Raw genomic sequence first — 19,204 nt, forward strand, 5'->3', positions numbered from 1 at the left:
CTACCATGTCTATTCTGCTGTTTGCTTTTCTCCTGTTCTGTGTTTGTTTTTGTTTTGCTTTTGTCAACCTTCTCTTTATGTATCTTTAAGGGGTAAAGGAGACCAATCCATAGGCTCTGCCTATGTTTGACCTAGTAGCTCAGTGCTTGTTTGTTGGTTGATTGGTTACATTTTAGCCCTTCAAGTTAGGCTAAGGAAGAAAATTCTGTACACAGTACAAAGTATAAGTTATTTAGTAAACTAGTACAGCTTGAGGGGGATAAGTGACCCTAATTAAATCACTGAATTAAGAATGTATCTGGCAATGTATCCTTTTTCATGTATTAACTGGCTGAAGGATTTTACTAGTGGCATACAGAGCTGTGTATCAGCCCTCTTAGGTCTACAGGTCCATTGCTTTAGGAATTTTGTGTTAAGGCAGAATAATGTATCCAGTCTGGGAATAATTCAGGAGAGACACTTTTTCACAAATGCTATCCCATTTTTCAAGATATGTGAGATATTTTTAAAATCACAGTCAATTATAAAATAATTTTTATCATCAAGCTGTCTTGGTGAAAGAAAATTTTAGAGAAGAAAGGGAGATAAAATTATTCTGAGTCCCACATTTTGTTTTCTTCATTTGTCTTCACTTTCTTTATTTAGTATGAAGACATGATGGAGTCAAGTTCTAATTTCCTTCAGACACAATACAGAGCATGGAATAAGAAAAATCATTATTTAAGTCATAAAAAATTTACTTAGGCTGAGTTGTTTTGTAAAATAGAGGCTTCTAAAAAAATTCTGTTTCTTTTAAACACATCCTGATTCCTTTTTTTACCATTCCAAAAAATAGTTGAAAAGTGATAGCTTCTTCTGTTGACAGGTGTCTTGCTGTTTCATATTTAATATTTTCTTCATTTGGGGGAGGTTGTTTTTTTAAATCTATCATTCAGGAAGAGGCAAGGATGGTTTAGAGAGTGATTTCAAGTGAGTCTCTGAGCTTCCTTATATATATATATATAAAAAGAGGAAATACTTGATTCACACTAATGATAAAAGATAAAGTTCATTTATTGCACTTCAGACACGCTAGTGGTAGTTTTGTTATCCTAATGAAATATGTTAGTGTTTATTATACACATTGCACAGATGGGGAAACTAACTTTTAAAGAGGTGTTAAATAATTTTTCAAATGTCACATACCTTTTAAGTTGAAGATCTGGAATTTGACCACTGCTGAGTTTAAATCCAAAGTAATTGCTCTCCATCACTGAATCTTCAGTTTCATGATATGACATATATTCACTGCCACAATATTTGAGAAGTTATGTTATCTCTCAATATATGGGAGACTGACTGAGAGAAAGAACAATAATAAGGGAGAAGTTAGTCCTTTCAAGAATATATCTCCTGATGGAGACCCTAGAAGTGATATTAACAATTTGTTCAATAATTCCATTTTTAATTGCTGCCATTATAAGTCTCAATTGGGAAGATCCCATGGAGAAGGAAATGGCAACTCACTCCAGTATTCTTGCCTGGAGAATCCCATAGGCAGAGGAGCCTGACAGGCTACAGTCCATGGGATCGCAAGAGTCAGACACGACTTAGTGACTAAACCACCACCACCATTGTTAAAAGCTATGCTGTTTTCCTATCTTAAAAAAAAAAAAAAAAAAAAAAGCCTTTCTTCCTTTAAAGTATTGGCCAATCAGCTTTACTGATTACTCTTTCAAAGCTCTAGCAAAGATTTCTTTAATTCAAATTGAGGCCCAGTGTTTCAAAGTCAAGACTTTTCATAAGGGATCAATAAGTATCACATATAATCTTTAGATGCTAGTTAACAATGTTTTCATTTTTAGAAATCAAGGTGATTAGTTTCCAGTAATGGCATTTGTGATGCATTTTGGCTAAAATTTGAATCTCAAATTTTAGTCGTGGAAAGTTTCTCACTAGTACTGAAGTTATGCATTTTATTTTTTTGAAAAATAAAAATAACCTGCTGATTATTGAAGGCCTATGAAGTTGTTGTTGTTTTTTTTTTTTTTCCCTAAGTGATCGCTGTGACAGGCATCTGACAATGCCCTGATAGGGATCTTTGAGCTCCCTTTTCCTCCACCTTTCCTTCCTTGAATCCTCAATTGGTTGGTTTCCTTAATGCACAGAGAATAAATCATGACATATTTCTGCAAAACAGTATATTGTAGTGGGAAGAATGTTAGGCTAAGAGTGAGAATGACGGGCCTCATATGCAATGATGGGTAAATAAAATGATAATTTAAAAATCCATGTCACAGGATTGCTATGAGGATTATGAGATAAAAATGTTGAGCCTAACATATACTAGACATTAAATAAGTGATAGTTTTCTTGCTTTCTTAATTAAGTAGGCTTAGTTAGCAAAAAGTCATTACAAAATGACTCTGTGTTTAACACAACAAACAAAAAGAGTAACACAGGGCAAAAGATTATCCTTGAATCTTGAGCTTGGTAGTACTTGGGGAATACTTTATTTAACAGACATAACAGTCACATAAAGACTTTTAGAACTGCAACAATAACTCAAAGATTCACAGTAACTTTGAAATAATCATAGAAAAACAAAATTAATTGCATAATTATACAATAAGCTCATTGGGCTTGGAGTAGTTTTCTAACTCACTTTTTGTCTCTACTTTCTCAACTTTCTAGTCACTTCTAACTCCCTTCTAATCTGACTTCTACCCACAAGCACCACTGAAATATTTATTCCAAATTTACTACTAACTCAGTCATGTCACTCAGTCGTGTCCAACTCTTTGCAACCCCATGGACTGTGGCCCACCAGGTTCCTCTGTCCATGGGATTTTCCAGGCAAGAATACTGGAGTGGGTTGCTGTTTCCTTCTCCAGGGATCTTCCCAACCCTGGGATCAAACCCTGGTCTCCCTCATTGCAGGCAGACTCTTTACCATTTAAGCTACCAGGGAATCCCAACTACTGATCTCATAGTTCCTAAATTCAGTATATACTTTTTGTTACTGGAGTATGATCTCTGAGTGTTGACAGTGGTGATCTGTTGTAGGCCTGACTAGGGACTCAGTCACATCTGGTCACGATTAATGTGGTTATGCCCCACCCCCAATATGGGTTAAGCCCAATTTGAGTATGAAGACTTTGGGAGGTAATTAGGTTCAGAAGAGGTCATGAGAGTGGAGCCCATGTGATGGGATTAATGTCCTTAAAAGAAGAGTCACTAGAGAACTTGTTCCCTCTCACTCACTCCCTTTCCATTGCTCTCCTCTCTCTACAACACCCTGCACCCTTCCTGCCTGATTACTCAGTCCCATATGAGAACACAGCAGGAAGGCAGCTGTCTGCAATTCAGGAAGAGAGGCCTCACCAAACCCTACCATACTTGCACCTTGATCTCAGACTTTCAAGCTCTAGAATTGTGAAAGGAGAAATTTCTGTTGTTTAAGTTATTCAGTCTATGGCATGTGTATTATCTTGAGGTAAATGTGTATTGAATATTTTATCCCTTGAATGTTGGTTATATTTTCTTGGCTCTTAATATAGCAAATACTTTCGGATTGTAACCTGGACATTGTGAGTTAAATTGTAGAAATTCGGCATTTTGTTATATTATTCCAGGGTTTTAGCAGGCAATTAACTTGATTAATTTCATATGTTCATTGTAATAGGTGAATGCTGAGATCTCAACCCATATCTTTGTCTTTATACAAGTATAATCAACTGGCTCCATATATCATTGGTTCAATTCTTTGCCAGACACGTGATTTAAGAGATTTCCTTCTCTGGCTTTCTCCTTTCCTTATTCTCCAGTCATTCAATTTTTTCTGGACTCCTCTCTGTCTCCTTTGTCCACAAAAAAGAAACATTTTGCAGCAGTGTTTAAGCTGCCTATGTCACTGCTTATTTAAAAAAACATTACCTCATTCCAAATTTCATTTCCACTCCAAAATCTGGCCCTTTGTCTTCAAATGTAGAGACCTTGAGTAGTTTTTTTTTTTAATTTCTAAAAATATTTCCATAATTTGTAACTTATTTGTGGAATAATCAGTATTCAGTATCTTACTCCTACACACCAGAAATTCACAGGTTTAAAATTAATAGCATAAGGATTTAGATTTTTCATTTTTATCTCAAGTTTTCTCTTACCTGGTATAGAAAAATCAGATTGACTCCTTAAAGGTTGAAATTTATAGACCTTCAATACATTGCTCTAGTTTATCCTTACTGCAGTTCCACTGCTAGAAGATGAAATAGGTTAAATATTTTAACTCAAATTTTCATTTTGAAATAATTGAAATTAACATATAAATGTAAGAAATAATGCAAAGATTTACATGCACTCTTTATCCAATTTCCACAAATGACATCTTTTAAAATTATAGTTTAATATTGTAACCAGAAAGGTTCTTCCCTAGTGCTAAAGAACACAGCTGACAACTCAAGAGCCATAAGAAACATGAGTTCAATCCCTAGACTGGGAAGACTGCCTGGAGAAGGGCATAGCAACCCACTCCAGTTTTCTTCCCTGAAGAATCCCATGGACAGGGAAGCCTGGTTGGCTATGGTCCATAGGGTTGTAGGAGATGGAGATGAGTGAAATGACTTAGTATGCATGCATTCATTGTAACCAGGAAACTGACAGTAACATAATGCTCAATCTTCTTCATTTTCCCAGTTCTCTATGTAGTTATTTTTGAGTGCATTTAATTTTAAGCAATTTTATCATATGTGTAAGTTCATATGATGTGTAAGCCTTACAAAGAGCTGTGAAAAGAAGAGAAGCGAAAAGCAAAGGAGAAAAGGAAAGATATAAGCATCTGAATGCAGAGTTCCAAGGAATAGCAAGAAGAGATAAGAAAGCCTTCTTCAGTGATCAATGCAAAGAAATAGAGGAAAAGAACAGAATGGGAAAGACTAGAGATCTCTTCAAGAAAATTAGAGATACCACAGGAACATTTCATGCAAAGATGGGCTCGATAAAGGACAGAATGGTATGGACCTAACAGAAGCAGAAGATATTAAAAAGAGGTGGCAAGAATACACAGAAGAACTGTATAAAAAAGATCTTCATGACCTGGATAATCACGATGGTGTGATCACTCATCTAGAGCCAGATATCCTGGAATGTGAAGTCAAGTGGGCCTTAGAAAGCATCACTAAGAACAAAGCTAGTAGAGGTGATGGAATTCCAGTGGAGCTATTTCAAATCCTGAAAGATGGTGCTGTGAAAGTGCTGCATGCAATATGCCAGCAAATTTGGAAAACTCAGCAGTGGCCACAGGACTGGAAAAGGTCAGTTTTCATTCCAATCTCAAAGACAGGCAATGCCAAAGAATTCTCAAACTACCACACAATTGTACTCATCTCACATGCTAGTAAAGTAATGCTCAAAATTCTCCAAGCCAGGCTTCAGCAATACGTGAACCATGAACTCCGAGATGTTCAAGCTGGTTTTAGAAAAGGCAGGGGAACCAGAGATCAAATTGCCCACATCTGCTGGATAATGGAAAAAGCAAGAGAGTTCCAGAAAAACATCTATTTCTGCTTTATTGACTATGCCAAAGCCTTTGACTGTGTGGATCACAATAAACTGTGGAAAATTCTGAAAGAAATGGGAATACCAGACCACCTGACCTGCCTCTTGAGAAATCTGTATGCAGGTCAGGAAGCAACAGTTAGAACTAGACATGGAACAACAGACTGGTTCCAAATAGGAAAAGGAGTACGTCAAGGCTGTATATTGTCACCCTGCTTATTTATGAGAAATGCTGGACTGGAAGAAACACAAGCTGGAATCAAGATTGCTGGGAGAAATATCAATAACCTCAGATATGCAGATGACACCACCCTTATGGCAGAAAGTGAAGAGGAGCTAAAAAGGCTCGTGATGAAAGTGAAAGTGGAGAGTGAAAAATTTGGCTTAAAGCTCAACATTCAGAAAATGAAGATCATGGCATCTGGTCTCATCACTTCATGGCAAATAGATGGGGAAACGGTGGAAACAGTGTAAGACTTTATTTTTTGGGGCTCCAAAATCACTGCAGATGGCGACTGCAGCCATGAAATTAAAAGATGCTTACTCCTTGGAAGAAAAGTTATGATCAACTTAGATAGCATATTCAAAAGCAGAGACATTACTTTGCTGACTAAGGTCCATCTAGTCAAGACTATGGTTTTTCCTGTGGTCATGTATGGATGTGAGAGTTGGACTGTGAAGAAGGCTGAGCACCGAAGAATTGATGCTTTTGAAATGTGGTGTTGGAGAAGACTCTTGAGAGTCCCTTGGACTGCAAGGAGATCCAACCAGTCCATTCCAAAGGAGATCAGCCCTGGGATTTCTTTGGAAAGAATGATGCTGAAGCTGAAGCTCCAGTACTTTGGCCACCTCATGCGAAGAGTTGACTCATTGGAAAAGACTTTGATGCTGGGAGGCATTGGGGGCAGGAGGAGAAGGGGACGTCAGAGGATGAGATGGCTGGATGCCATCACTGACTCAATGGACGTGAATCTGAGTGAATTCTGGGTGTTGGTGATGGACAGGGAGGCCTGGCGTGCTGCGATTCATGGGGTCACAAAGAGTCGGACACGACTGAGCGACTGAACTGAACTGAACTGAAGTTTATATAGCCACCTCTTACTGTCAAGATAGAGAACAGTGCTTTTACCACAAAGATCCCTTTTGTTGTCATTTTATGACCCTACCCTCTTCTCCCCTCGAACCTGGTAAGCATTAGTCTATTCTCCATTTGTATAGTTTTTATCATTTCAAAAGTATTATTATACAGTCTGTAATCATATGACATCTGAGAGTATGATAACTTTAGTAATTGGAATTTTTCACTCATCATAATTCTCTTCAGATTCATCTCAATTACTGTGTACACCAATAGTTTGTTCTGTTTCGCTGTTTTACTACATAGTATTTCATGCTGTGGATATACTATTGGTTGTTTAAACATTTATCTCTGGAAGTTGTTTAACCATACATCATTGGAATGACATCTGGGCTATTTCCATTTTTAGCTATTATAAATAAAGCTATTATGAAAATTCATGTTCAGATTTTGGGTAAACAAAAATTTTTATTTCCCTATAATATTCAGGATTTCAATTTCAGGGTTATACAGTAATTACCTGTTTTAGAAGAAACTACCAATCTACTTTTTCGAAGTACTTAAACCATTTTACATTCTCACTAGCAATGTGTTTTGTTTTTCTTCATCCTCACCAGCATTAGATGGTATCTCTATTTTTACATTAGCAGTTTTGTAGTGCTTGGTCATGGTAGTTTTAATTTTCATTTCCCTGATTTCTAATGATGTTGAATAATTTTTCATGTGTTTATTTGCCATCTTTGTATCCCTTAGATAAAATGCTTCTTTGCTTCTTTTGCCCATTTTCTCATTGAATTGCTTACTTAATGTTGAGTTTTGAGAGTTCTTTATATATTCTAGATACCAGTTCTTCGTCAGATATATGGTTTGCAAATATCTTTCCCAGACTGTACTTCTTTATATCTCCTTAGGAGAGTCTTCTGCAGAGCAAAAGTTTTTAATTTTGATGAGATCTAATTGATCTATCTTTCCTATTCTGTGTCTAAAAACTCTTTGGTTCATCTTAGATCTTAAGATTTTCTTATTGCTACATGTCTATTTTTTTTCAGTTTTACATTTAATATTTAATTAATTGTTCACTTTGGATTTTTTTAAATTTCTCTTAAAAAAAAAACTTTTTATTTTTATTTTTTTCTCTTTCCCTTCATTCCTTTTTTTTTTTTTTTTTAATTTTACTTTACAATTCTGTATTGGTTTTGCCATACATTGACATGAATCCACCACGGGTGTACATGTGTTCCCAAACATGAACCCCCCTCCCACCCCCCTCCCCACAACATCTCTCTGGGTCATCCCCATGTACCAGCCCCAAGCATGCCGTATCCTGCATCGGCCATAGACTGGCAATTCGATTCTTACATGATATTATACTTGTTTCAATGCCATTCTCCCAAACCATCTCACCCTCTCCCTCTCCCTCTGAGTCCAAAAGTCCGCTATACACATCTGTGTCTTTTTTGCTGTCCTGCATACAGGGTCATCATTGCCATCTTTCTAAATTCCATATATATGTGTTAGTATACTGTATTGTTGTTTTTCTTTCTGGCTTACTTCACTCTGTATAATCGGCTCCAGTTTCATCCATCTCATCAGAACTGATTCAAATGTATTCTTTTTAACGGCTGAGTAATACTCCATTGTGTATATGTACCACAGCTTTCTTATCCATTCATCTGCTGATGGACATCTAGGTTGTTTCCATGTCCTGGATATTATAAACAGTGCTGGATTAATTGTCATACAAGATGTTAGAATTAGGTCACGCTTCTTCCCACTGCTGCCTCATGGATGTCCAATTTCTCTAGAATCATTTATTGAAAAGAGTATCTTCCTCCAGTACATTGCTTTTGCACCTTTGTAAAAAATAAGTTGGATGTATTTTATGGGTCTCTTTCTCCATATTCTGTTCCATTGATTTATGTATTTATCTTTTTGCCCATACCACTTTTTCCGACACCACACTTTCTTGATAACTAGAGGTATATGTTAAGACTTAATCTTGGGCAAAGTGATTCTTTCCATTTCATTCTTCTATTTAAAGAATATTTTATCTATTTGGATCCTATGCATTTTCATTAAAATTTTAAAATAAAAATGTTATACCTATAAAAAAAATGTTGATTTCAGTAGTATTTACATTAAAGTTGTAGGTCAAAACGAGGAAAATTAACTATATTGAGTCTTCTATTCCATGAACATAGTATGTTCTCTTGATATATATTTTTTCATTTATGTAATAAGCATTTTAACTATAGCATATAGATTTTCCACATGTTTTTAAAGTTTTTCTACAACTGTTTGATTTCCTTAGTGGTGTTTGTAAATGGCATGCATCTTTAATTCAGTATTGATATATTCATTGTTGGATACTTTTTAAAATTGAAGCATTAGTTAAATATGTTGTTGCTGTTCAGTCACAAAGTCATGTCCAACTCTTTTGCAACCCCATGGACTATAACCCACCAAGGTCTCCTGACCATGGGGTTTCCCAGGCAAGAATACAGGAGTGGGTTGCTGTTTCCTTCTCCAGGAGATTTTCCTTACCCAGGTATTGAACCCATGTCTCCTGCATTGGGAGGTGGATTCTTTACCACTGACCCACCAGGGAAGCACAGTCAAATATGTAGTAGAAGATAATTTTCAATATAATAGGAATAACTCCATGGTGCTGGGACTTCATATTTCTCTTCATATTCCTTCATATTTAAACAGTTTTATATGAGCCAAAACATTAAAATATTTTTAAATGTTTTAAATTATTAAATGATCAAATATATGCCTCAATGTAGAAGTTTTTAAATAATATTTTGAATCCTCAGGTGTTTGGTTTGTTTGTTTTTAGGAGAGTGTCAAATACTTTGAAGTTTTGAAACTGGGAATAATTTATATAAATAAGTATCACAGGAGAAAAGTCTGGTAACTCAAGTAATGGAAAATAAGTTATATTTTAAACACTTTTGAGAATTTCTAAGAGTTCTGTGCTTATAAGAAGGTTAAATACATTGCCTTGATTATGTGGTTAATTCAGTCATTTAGGGGATGGATAAGGTATTATTCTGGAGAAGGAAATAGCAATCCACTCCAGTACTATTGCCTGGAAAATCCCATGGACAGAGGAGCCTGGTAGGCTACACTCCATGGGGTCGCTAAGAGTCGGACACGACTGAGCAACTTCACTTCACTTCAAGGTATTCACTTATTATTGGAAATCAGAGTTGGAGTCAGAAACTTGTTTCCCTGCGTCTTTAAGAGGAAGAAATGTAAGTATTGAACATTAATATCATACTGAAGTGGTCTCCTGGGTTGTGCAGTTCTAGTGTGACAAAAGATGCTCATTTACTCTAGGAAGTATCCCCTTTTAGTTGCAATTAGAAGAAAAGACTGGATTTAAAAGAATAGATGTGTTATCTCTTTCCCCATTTTCCTCCTCAACTATTGTCTGAAAGCACAGCTGCAGGACCCATTGAAAACATATATAAGCATAACATAGATGCTAGGCAAAAGTTTCATCAGTGAAATTATAAGCATGCTATGTATCTGTCTTTGTCAATTTTGCCCAAGAGAGTCACCTACTAGAAATAAGATATTGCTTTAGTAATAGCTGTATTATTTTCTATTATGCCATTTGTCCAATAATGTAACTCCTTAAATGCATTGGCAGAGTCAACTCTGGACTCCATCTGAATAATATTTATTTTTGAAAAATTATTGGAATGAAAAGTAAATTCTTTTATGCCTTAGTTTCTCTTGTTTTAAATTTGAACTCTTATATAGTATGTAACATGTCCACTTAGTAATTAATTAATGACTAAGACTTTATATAATATTTAAAGATAGGGAAATAAAATATTCTTTGCTAATTTAATTTTTCCCTAACGACACATACACCTATACACATACATGCATACATATGATTTTAAAATGTGTTTTTGATTTCTCTTTCAGTTCTTTTTACCACTTGAAATGGCTTTGGTTTTCTCTTGGATATACTATTGAGTCCTAAACTGCTTTCTTCAGCAAAGGATACCTATGAGAAACCAGTGTGTCCCAGAATTATTTTCCTTAACTGGGTCTCCAAATGAACTGCTATATATCAATGCCTTTAGGCTTGAGATACACTGCAGGATTCTTTCTCCTGGTAAATGAAGCATGTTTTTGGAGCACTGTGCATAACAGTGAATAGGAGTCTAGGGAAAATAAAGTGTTGATCCTCTTAGTATCTAGTCTAGAAAGAAATGGACCAGATGTAAGTTTCAGCAGATAGAAATATACTCAAGACATTTTTTTTTAAAAGGATGGTGAGACCTTTATGAGTTAGAATGTCAAACAAAATAATTAACTGAACTAGATGGAGTCAGATGACCTCATTTCAGTGAATACCTCATTGCCCAAAGGGTATTTACTTTCTTTACAAATAGTTTTCTTGGTAGAATTAACACCTGCTTGTTTTAAGTCATTGGAGAGAGAACCAAAGACGAGGATGATTAAATATTAAGATTTGATATTGGTCTTAATCATTCCTAAAATTCCTTTTGGTATTAATGTATGCAGCTGTACTTAAAGGTTTCATTTTTTTCTTTAGAACATGGGTTAGAAAAATAAACAATGCTTTGTACTTCAAACACTCCAGTGCTTCCATGCTGATTGTTACTAATAGCTTTTTTTTTTTTCCCCTAATATAACACTCTAGGTGCTCCTCTCTTCCTTTGCAATCTGCCTTTCATTAATTGAAGCAGATAGCCTTATGATTTTGATTCAGAGGTACATGAGGTGTGAAAATATATTCATATGTATCTGTTACTGAGACTGATTTTGTAGCAAACACAGCAGACCTTATACATCTCAGTGTGTTTATCTCCTGCAGTCACTTCAGTTGAATCATACAATCTTTACCTATATTATTTCTCTTACTTGAACTACCTTTTTCAGATATTCCTTTGGAATTGGCTCAAAGTTTGTTGAGTATTCTTTAAAATAGTTGTATTTGGCTTGGTTTATAAAAAAGAGAACATTAGACTGGTTTTATCTTTTACAAGCAGTCAAAGGTTTTCAAAGTGGGAGTTCATCCATAGGGTAACAATTGTTGTTTTGTTGTTATTTAGTTGTTAAGTCATGTCCAAATTTTTGTGACTCCATGACTGTAGCTTGCCAGGATCCTCTGTCCATGGAATTTTTCAAGCAAGAATACTGGTAGGGGTTGCTATTTCTTACACAAGGGAATCTTCCTGACCCAGGCATTGAACATGCATCTCTTGCATCTCCTCCATTGACAGGCAGATTCTTTACCACTGTGTCACCTGGGAAAAAAAATGAACAATTAGGTGTTTAGATTGAGGAGGCAGGAGGAGAAGAGGGTGACAGAGGATAAGTTGGTTGGATAGCAACATTGACTTAGTGGACATGAGTTTGAGCAAGCTCCAGGATATAGTGAAGGACAGGAAAGCCTGGCATGCTGCAGTCCATGGGGTTGGAAAGAGTTGGACCCCACTTAGCAACTAAATAACAACAATAACATTATATTATACATGTACTGGTCATTAAATCCTGTTTTTCAGGACAGGAGTGAAAGAGTGAGGAGCTACTAATGCAGCAACTACCTCCACTCAACTGATGCCATCCTAGGAATGCCATCAGTAAATGAAGTTCAACAGCTCCTGAGGTTGTGTTGTCCTGTCATTTGATCCCTTGCAATTATTTGCATAGATAGGAGAGATGTAGTTTACTGCTGCTTTTCATCACTATAATAACAGGAAAGAATAACAGATACAGTACTTAAGAGGGTTTTGGGATCACCAACTTATTAAAGAAAATGTATTTATGATTTAAAAGCATCCTTATATGTTCTCAGCCATTTTTAAACCTCTGCACAATCATGCTAACTCCATTTTATTTCTTCCCACTTTTCTGTGTTGAAAATACATAAGAATTACGCTTTCTTATTTTCATGCCTTAATTTCTGTGCATTTTGCTGGTCAATTAATAAAATGAATTTTAAATTCTTTTTACCCAAATTTAAAAACTTATATAACAACACAGCAGAATTATCTTTAAAGATGAATTTTAAATATTTATTAGTTAATTAAATACTCTGACTCTCTTACAAAATATCCTCTTCCTGGAAAAATGCATCCCATTATCTTGTAGGCTGTAAAGTTAATTAAAATAATAAAATAATAGGAATTGATTATCATAAATATTCATGTTTTCATCCCTTGGGAACTAAACTGAAAGACAATCTGGTTGGTTGCCCACAATTTAACAATTAAAAATGTTTTCTTCCTTTATAACCAAAGCTTAAATTCAAAAATAAGGGTATAAATCAGAATGATGTTTTATCACCATTTGTAGTAAGACTTAATTGAGGCTATTCTTATACATATGTCAGACATATGCCAGTAAATGCCTCCAGCATCTTTCCAGGACAACAATAATTTTAAACTTGACTTTGCCCAAGAAAACACTAAGGAATCAACCAATATCTCAAACCTTGCAGTCTTAATCTTTTTATCCACACTGACATAATACAAGTTCAAGGTCCCAGTGTTTTTGCAACTTCCATTCCGAATTTGTTTCAATAAACTTCTCTTTTTTATCTATATCATTTATGTCCTCTTATTTACTCTTACATACTATACTGAGTTACTAATCTGTAAACCTGAGGGTAAAGAGATGATGTCAAAGTATAGTAGGTATTCATATCCTACCTACTAAACATGTTTGAATCTAATTTAATGGTCTAGATTACCTATAGCAAACTTTTTTGTTTTCCTATAAAAGTCCAGATAGCAGTAGGCCATAAGATGTCAATCATGACTCTACTCTGCCTTATAATGCAAAAGCAGTCAAAGACAATGGATGAACATGGCTGTGCTTTGGTATATCTTTAATTATAAAAAGAAGTGATGGGCTACATTTGGCTGAAAAATTATAGTTTGCTCACTTCTGGTTTAGATGGATATAATCAAGTAAAAATATTCTACCTACCTAAAATTACAGAAAAATAACCAATCTAATCACATGGACCACAGCCTTGTCTAACTCAATGAACTATGAGCCATGCCTTGCAGGGTCACCCAAGACAATGGATCATGGTGGACAGTTCTGACAAAATGTGGTCCACTGGATAAGGAAATGGCAAACCACTTCAGTATAATTGCCTTGAGAAATGCATAAACAATATGAAAAGGCAAAAAGATAAGACATTGAAAGAAGAAATCCCCAGGTTGATAGTTGCCTAATATGCTACTGGAGATCAGTGGAGCAATAAATCCATAAAGAATGAAGAGACGGAGTCAAAGCAAAAACAACACACAGTTGTGGATGAGACTGGTGATGGAAGCAAGGTCCAATGCTGTAAACAACAACATTGCATAGGAACTTGGAAAGTTAGGTCCATGAATCAAGGCAAATTGGAAATAGTCAAACAGGAGATGGCAAGAGTGAACATCAACCCTTTAGGAGTCAGCAAACTAGTTGGAGTAGAATAGATGAATTTAACTCAGATAACCATTATATCTACTACTGTGGGCAGGAATCCCTTAGAAGAAATGGAGTAGCTCTCATAGTCAACAAAAGAGTCCAAAATACAGTACTTGGATGCAGTCTCAAAAATGACAGAATGATCTCTGTTCGTTTCCAAGGCAAACAATTCAACATCACAGTAATCCAAGTTTATGCCCCAACCAGTAATGATGAAAGCTGAAGCTGAACGGTTCTATGAAGACCTACAAGACCTTCTAGAACTAAAACCCAAAAAGGATTTCCTTTTCATGATAGGGGACTGGAATGCAAAAATAGGAAGTCAAAAACACCTGGAGTAACAGGCAAATTTGGCCTTGGAGGACAGAATGAAGCAGGGAAAAGGCTAAAATGGTTTTGTCAAGAGAACGCACTGGTCATAGCAAACAATCTCTTCCAACAACACAAGAGAAGACTCTACACATGGATGTCACCAGCTGGTCAACACCGAAATCAGATTGATTATATTCTTTGCAGCCAAAGATGGTGAAGCTATATACAGTCAGCAAAAACAAGACTGGGAGCTGACTGTGGCTCAGATCATGAACTCCTTATTGCCAAATTCTGACCTAAATGGAAGAAACTAGGGAAAACCACTAGACCATTCAGGTATGACCTAAATCAAATCCCTTATAATTATACAGTGGAAGTGAGAAATAGATTTAAGGGACTAGATCTGATAGACTGCCTGATGAACAATAGATGGAAGTTCTTGACATTGTACAGGAGACAGGGATCAAGACCATCCTCAAGAAAAAGAAATGCAAAAAAGAAATTGGCTGTCTGAGGAGTCCTTACAAATAGCTGTGAAAAGAAGACAAGCAAAAAGCAAAGGAGAAAAGGAAAAATATACCCATTTGAATGCAGAGTTCCAAAGAATAGCAAGGAGAGATGAGAAAGCGTTTCTCAATGACCAGTGCAAAGAAATAGAGGAAAACAATAGAATGGGAAAGACTAGAGATCTCTTCAGGGAAATTAGAGATACCAAGGTTACACCTCATGCAAAATGGGCCCAAAAAAGGAAAGAAATTGCATGGACCTAACAGAAGCAGAAGATATTAAGAAGTAGCAAGAATACACAGAAGAACTATACAAAAAAGATCTTCATGACCCAGATGATCACGATGGTGTCACCACTCACCTAGAGCCAGACATCCTGGAATGTTAAGTCAAACGGGTCTTAGGAAACATCACTACAACAAAGCTAGTGGAGGTGATGGAATTCCAGTTGAGCTATTTCAAATCCTAAAGGATGATGCTATGAAAGTGCTGCACTCAATATGTCAGCAGATTTGGAAAACTCAGCAGTGGCCACATGACTGGAAAAGGTGAGTTTTCATTCCAGTCCCAAAGAAAGGCAATGCCAAAGAATGCTCAAACTACTGCACAATTGCACTCATCTCACGTGCTGATAAAGTAATGCTTAAAATTCTCCAAGCCAGGCTTCAACAATATGTGAGCCGTGAACTTCCAGATGTTCAAGCTGCTTTTAGAAAAAGCAGAGGAACCAGAGAACAAATTGCTAATATCTGCTGGATCATCAAAAAGCAAGAGAGTTCCAGAAAAACATCTATTTCTGCTTTATTGTCTATGTCAAAGCCTTTGACTGTTTGGATCACAAAAAACTGTGGAAAATTCTTCAAGAGATGGGAATACAAGACCCCTTACATGTCTCTTGAGAAATCTGTTTGCAGATCAGGAAGCAACAGATAGAACTGGACATGGAACAATAGACTGTTTCCCAATAGGAAAAGGAATATGTCAAGGATGTATATTGTCATCCTACTTGTTTAACTTTTATTCAGAGTACATCATGAGAAACTCTGGGCTAGATGAAGCAAAAACTGGATTCAAGATTGCCAGGAGAAATATCAATAACCTCAGATATGCAGATGACACCACTGTTATGGCAGAAAGTGAAGAAGAACTAAAGAGCCTTTTGATGAAAGTAAAAGAAAAGAGTGAAAATTTGGCTTAAAGCTCAACATTCAGAAAACTAAATCATGGCATCTGGTCTCATCACTTCATGGCAAATAGATATGAAAACAGTGGAAACAGTGTCAGGCTTTATTTTGGGGGTCTCCAAAATCACTGCAGATGGTGACAGCAGCCATGAAATTAAAAGATGCTTACTCCTTGGAAAGAAAGTTGTGACCGACCTAGATATCATTTCATATTAAAAAGAAGAGACATTACTTTTCCAACAGAGGTCCGCATAGTCAAGGCTGTGGATTTTCACCAGTAGTCATGTATGGATTTGAGATTGGACTATAAAGAAAGCTGAGTGCAAAAGAATTGATTTTTTTGAAATGTGGTGTTGGGAGAAGACCCTTGAGAGTCCCTTGGACTGCAAGGAGATCTATTCAGTCCATCCTAAAGGAAATCAGTCATGAATATTCATTGGAAAGACTGATGTTGAACCTAAACTCCAGTACTTTAGCCACTTGATGCAAAGAGCTGACTCATTTGAAAAGGCCTTGATGCTGGGAAAGATTGAAGGCAGGAGGACAAGGGGATGACAGATGATGAGGTGGTTGGATGGCACCACTGGTCAATGGACATGAGTCTGCATAAACTCCAGCAGTTGGTGACGAAGAGCGAAGCCTGGTGTTCTGCAATCCATGGGGTCGCAAAGAGTCAGACACAATTGAGCAATGGAACTGGACTGAACCTAAAATTAAAGTAATAAATTCATTTCATGAATTTTAGATATGTTCATTGGCCCAATCGTTAAACATCCTGTTATTCAATAACACAACTTTTACAATATAATAGAGCTCTTGTACTATAAAACCATGTAAAATTAATTTGATTGTATCCGCTTAAAATTGTTTAGTCTTACTGATCAACAATAATGCAATCTATTTTAAAGGCATGGCCTACTTGTAAGATACATCATATGTAGAATTGCTATGTACTCAAGGCTTTTCTTCTGTTAATTGTACTGAAATAGTACTACCATTTGATGCTTGGAACTTCTAATTACTATTACAAGATTTCCACTCAAACCTCAAAGACAACATTTTTTGATAAGAGAACAAAAATAAGCAGGGATATTTGCCTCATTACTGTCTTTATTATAACAAAATTTCCACACCTTAAGATTCAGAGATCATCAGTCAGTTCAGTCCCTCAGTCGTGTCCAAATCTTTGTGACCCCATGGATTCAACACATCAGGCTTCACTGTCCATCACCAGCTCCCGAAGTTTACTTAAATTCATGTTCATCAAGTCAGTGATGCCATCCAACCATCTCATCCTCTGTCGTCCCCTTCTCCTCCTGCCTTCCATCTTTCCTAGCATCAAGATATTTTCCAATGAGTCAGTTCTTCACATCAGGTGGCCAAAGTATTGGAGTTTAAGCTTCAGCATTAGTACTTCCAATGATTATTCAGGACTGATTTCCTGTGATGGACTGGTTGGATCGACTGTGGTCTAACACCTCAGTTCAAAAGTATCAGTTCTTCAGTACTCAGCTTTCTTCACAGTCCAACTCTCACATCCATACATGACTACTGGAAGAACCATAGCTTTGACTAGATGGACGTTTGTTGGAAAGTAATGTCTCTGCTTTTTAATATGCTATCTAGTTTGGTCATAGTTTTTCTTCCAAGGAGCAAGTGTCTTTTAATTTCATGGCAGCAGTCACCATTTTCAGTGATTTTGGAGCCCAAGAAAATAAAGTCTGTCACTGTTTTCATTGTTTCCCATCTATTTGTCATGAAGTGATGGCACCAGATGCCATGATCTTTGTTTTCTGAATGCTGAGCCTTAAGCCAACTTTTTCACTCTCCTCTTTCACTTTCATCAAGAGGCTCTTTAGTTCTACTTTGCTTTCTGCCATAAGAGTGGTGTCATCTGCATATCTCAGTTTATTGATATTTCTCCCAGAAAACTTGATTCCTGATTGTGCTTCATCCAACCTGGCATTTCACATGATGTACTCTGCATTTAAGTTAAATAAGCAGGGTGACAATATACAGTCTTTATGTACTCCTTTCTCGATTTGGAACCAGTCTGTTGTTCCATGATCTGTTCTAATTGTTGCTTCTTTACCTACATACAGGTTTCTCAGGAGGTGGGTAAAGTGGTCTGGTATTCCCATCCCTTTAAGAATTTTCCACAGTTCGTTGTGATCCACACAGTCAAAGGTTTTGGCATAGTCAATGGAGCAGAATTTGGTATCTTTCTGGAACACACTTGCATTTCCAGTGATCCAACAGATGTTGACAATTTTATCTCTGGTTCATCTAGCTTTTTTCTATCCGGCTTGAACATCTGAAAGTTTGTGGTTCCTCTGTTGTTTAAGCCTGGAGAATTTTGAGCATTACTTTGGTAGTGTGTGGGATGAGTGAAGTTGGAAAGATTGTAATGACTGTAATGATCAGAGATTGTTATGAGTTTTAAAAAGCAAATAAGCAAGTAAAAATGTTGTCTATCTTCAGTAATTACTTTGTTCATTCATTTCTTTATTTAGTATGTCTCTCTGCCATTTATAAAATATAGAAAATTATAACTGCTTTCTTTATTTTTTGACAAGGTAGGCAATGATATATTAAAGAATCTTTCTCAGTAGGGTTTTGCCTCAGCTATAATTCATTTAGTTATAGCTCCCTTTGGAAAAGATTTATCTATGTCCTGTTAAAACTTCTGTTTATTTCTATTTTTACTTATATATAAATAATAAATATAATTTCTTAGATTAGAAAGTAGACTTTTAATATCTAAGTATTTTCAAGCAGTCTGTAATGGAGCCAAAGATTTCTAAACTAGACTTCTTCTACCATTAATAATAGGACTGTGTTGATATTCTGAGCAAAATGCTGATGACAGACACCATAAGAATGCTATTAATGTTCATAAAATAGCTTTGACTTTCATTTTACAGCTAGTGGTACTGAGTAGATCTTCTTCCTGGAATGTATGTATTACATTCTAAGCAACATTTTAAAAAACATCATTATACAGTTTCCTCACCTGTTCAAAAGAATAGAAATATATTGCAGAAATGATACAGTCATAGATCTTAAAAATCAATACAGCAATCAATCCGACAAGTATTTAGGACACAATACT

This window comes from Oryx dammah, unplaced genomic scaffold (assembly GCF_014754425.2).
Source record: "Oryx dammah isolate SB20612 unplaced genomic scaffold, SCBI_Odam_1.1 HiC_scaffold_2, whole genome shotgun sequence".
In the NCBI taxonomy this organism is placed as follows: domain Eukaryota; kingdom Metazoa; phylum Chordata; class Mammalia; order Artiodactyla; family Bovidae; genus Oryx; species Oryx dammah.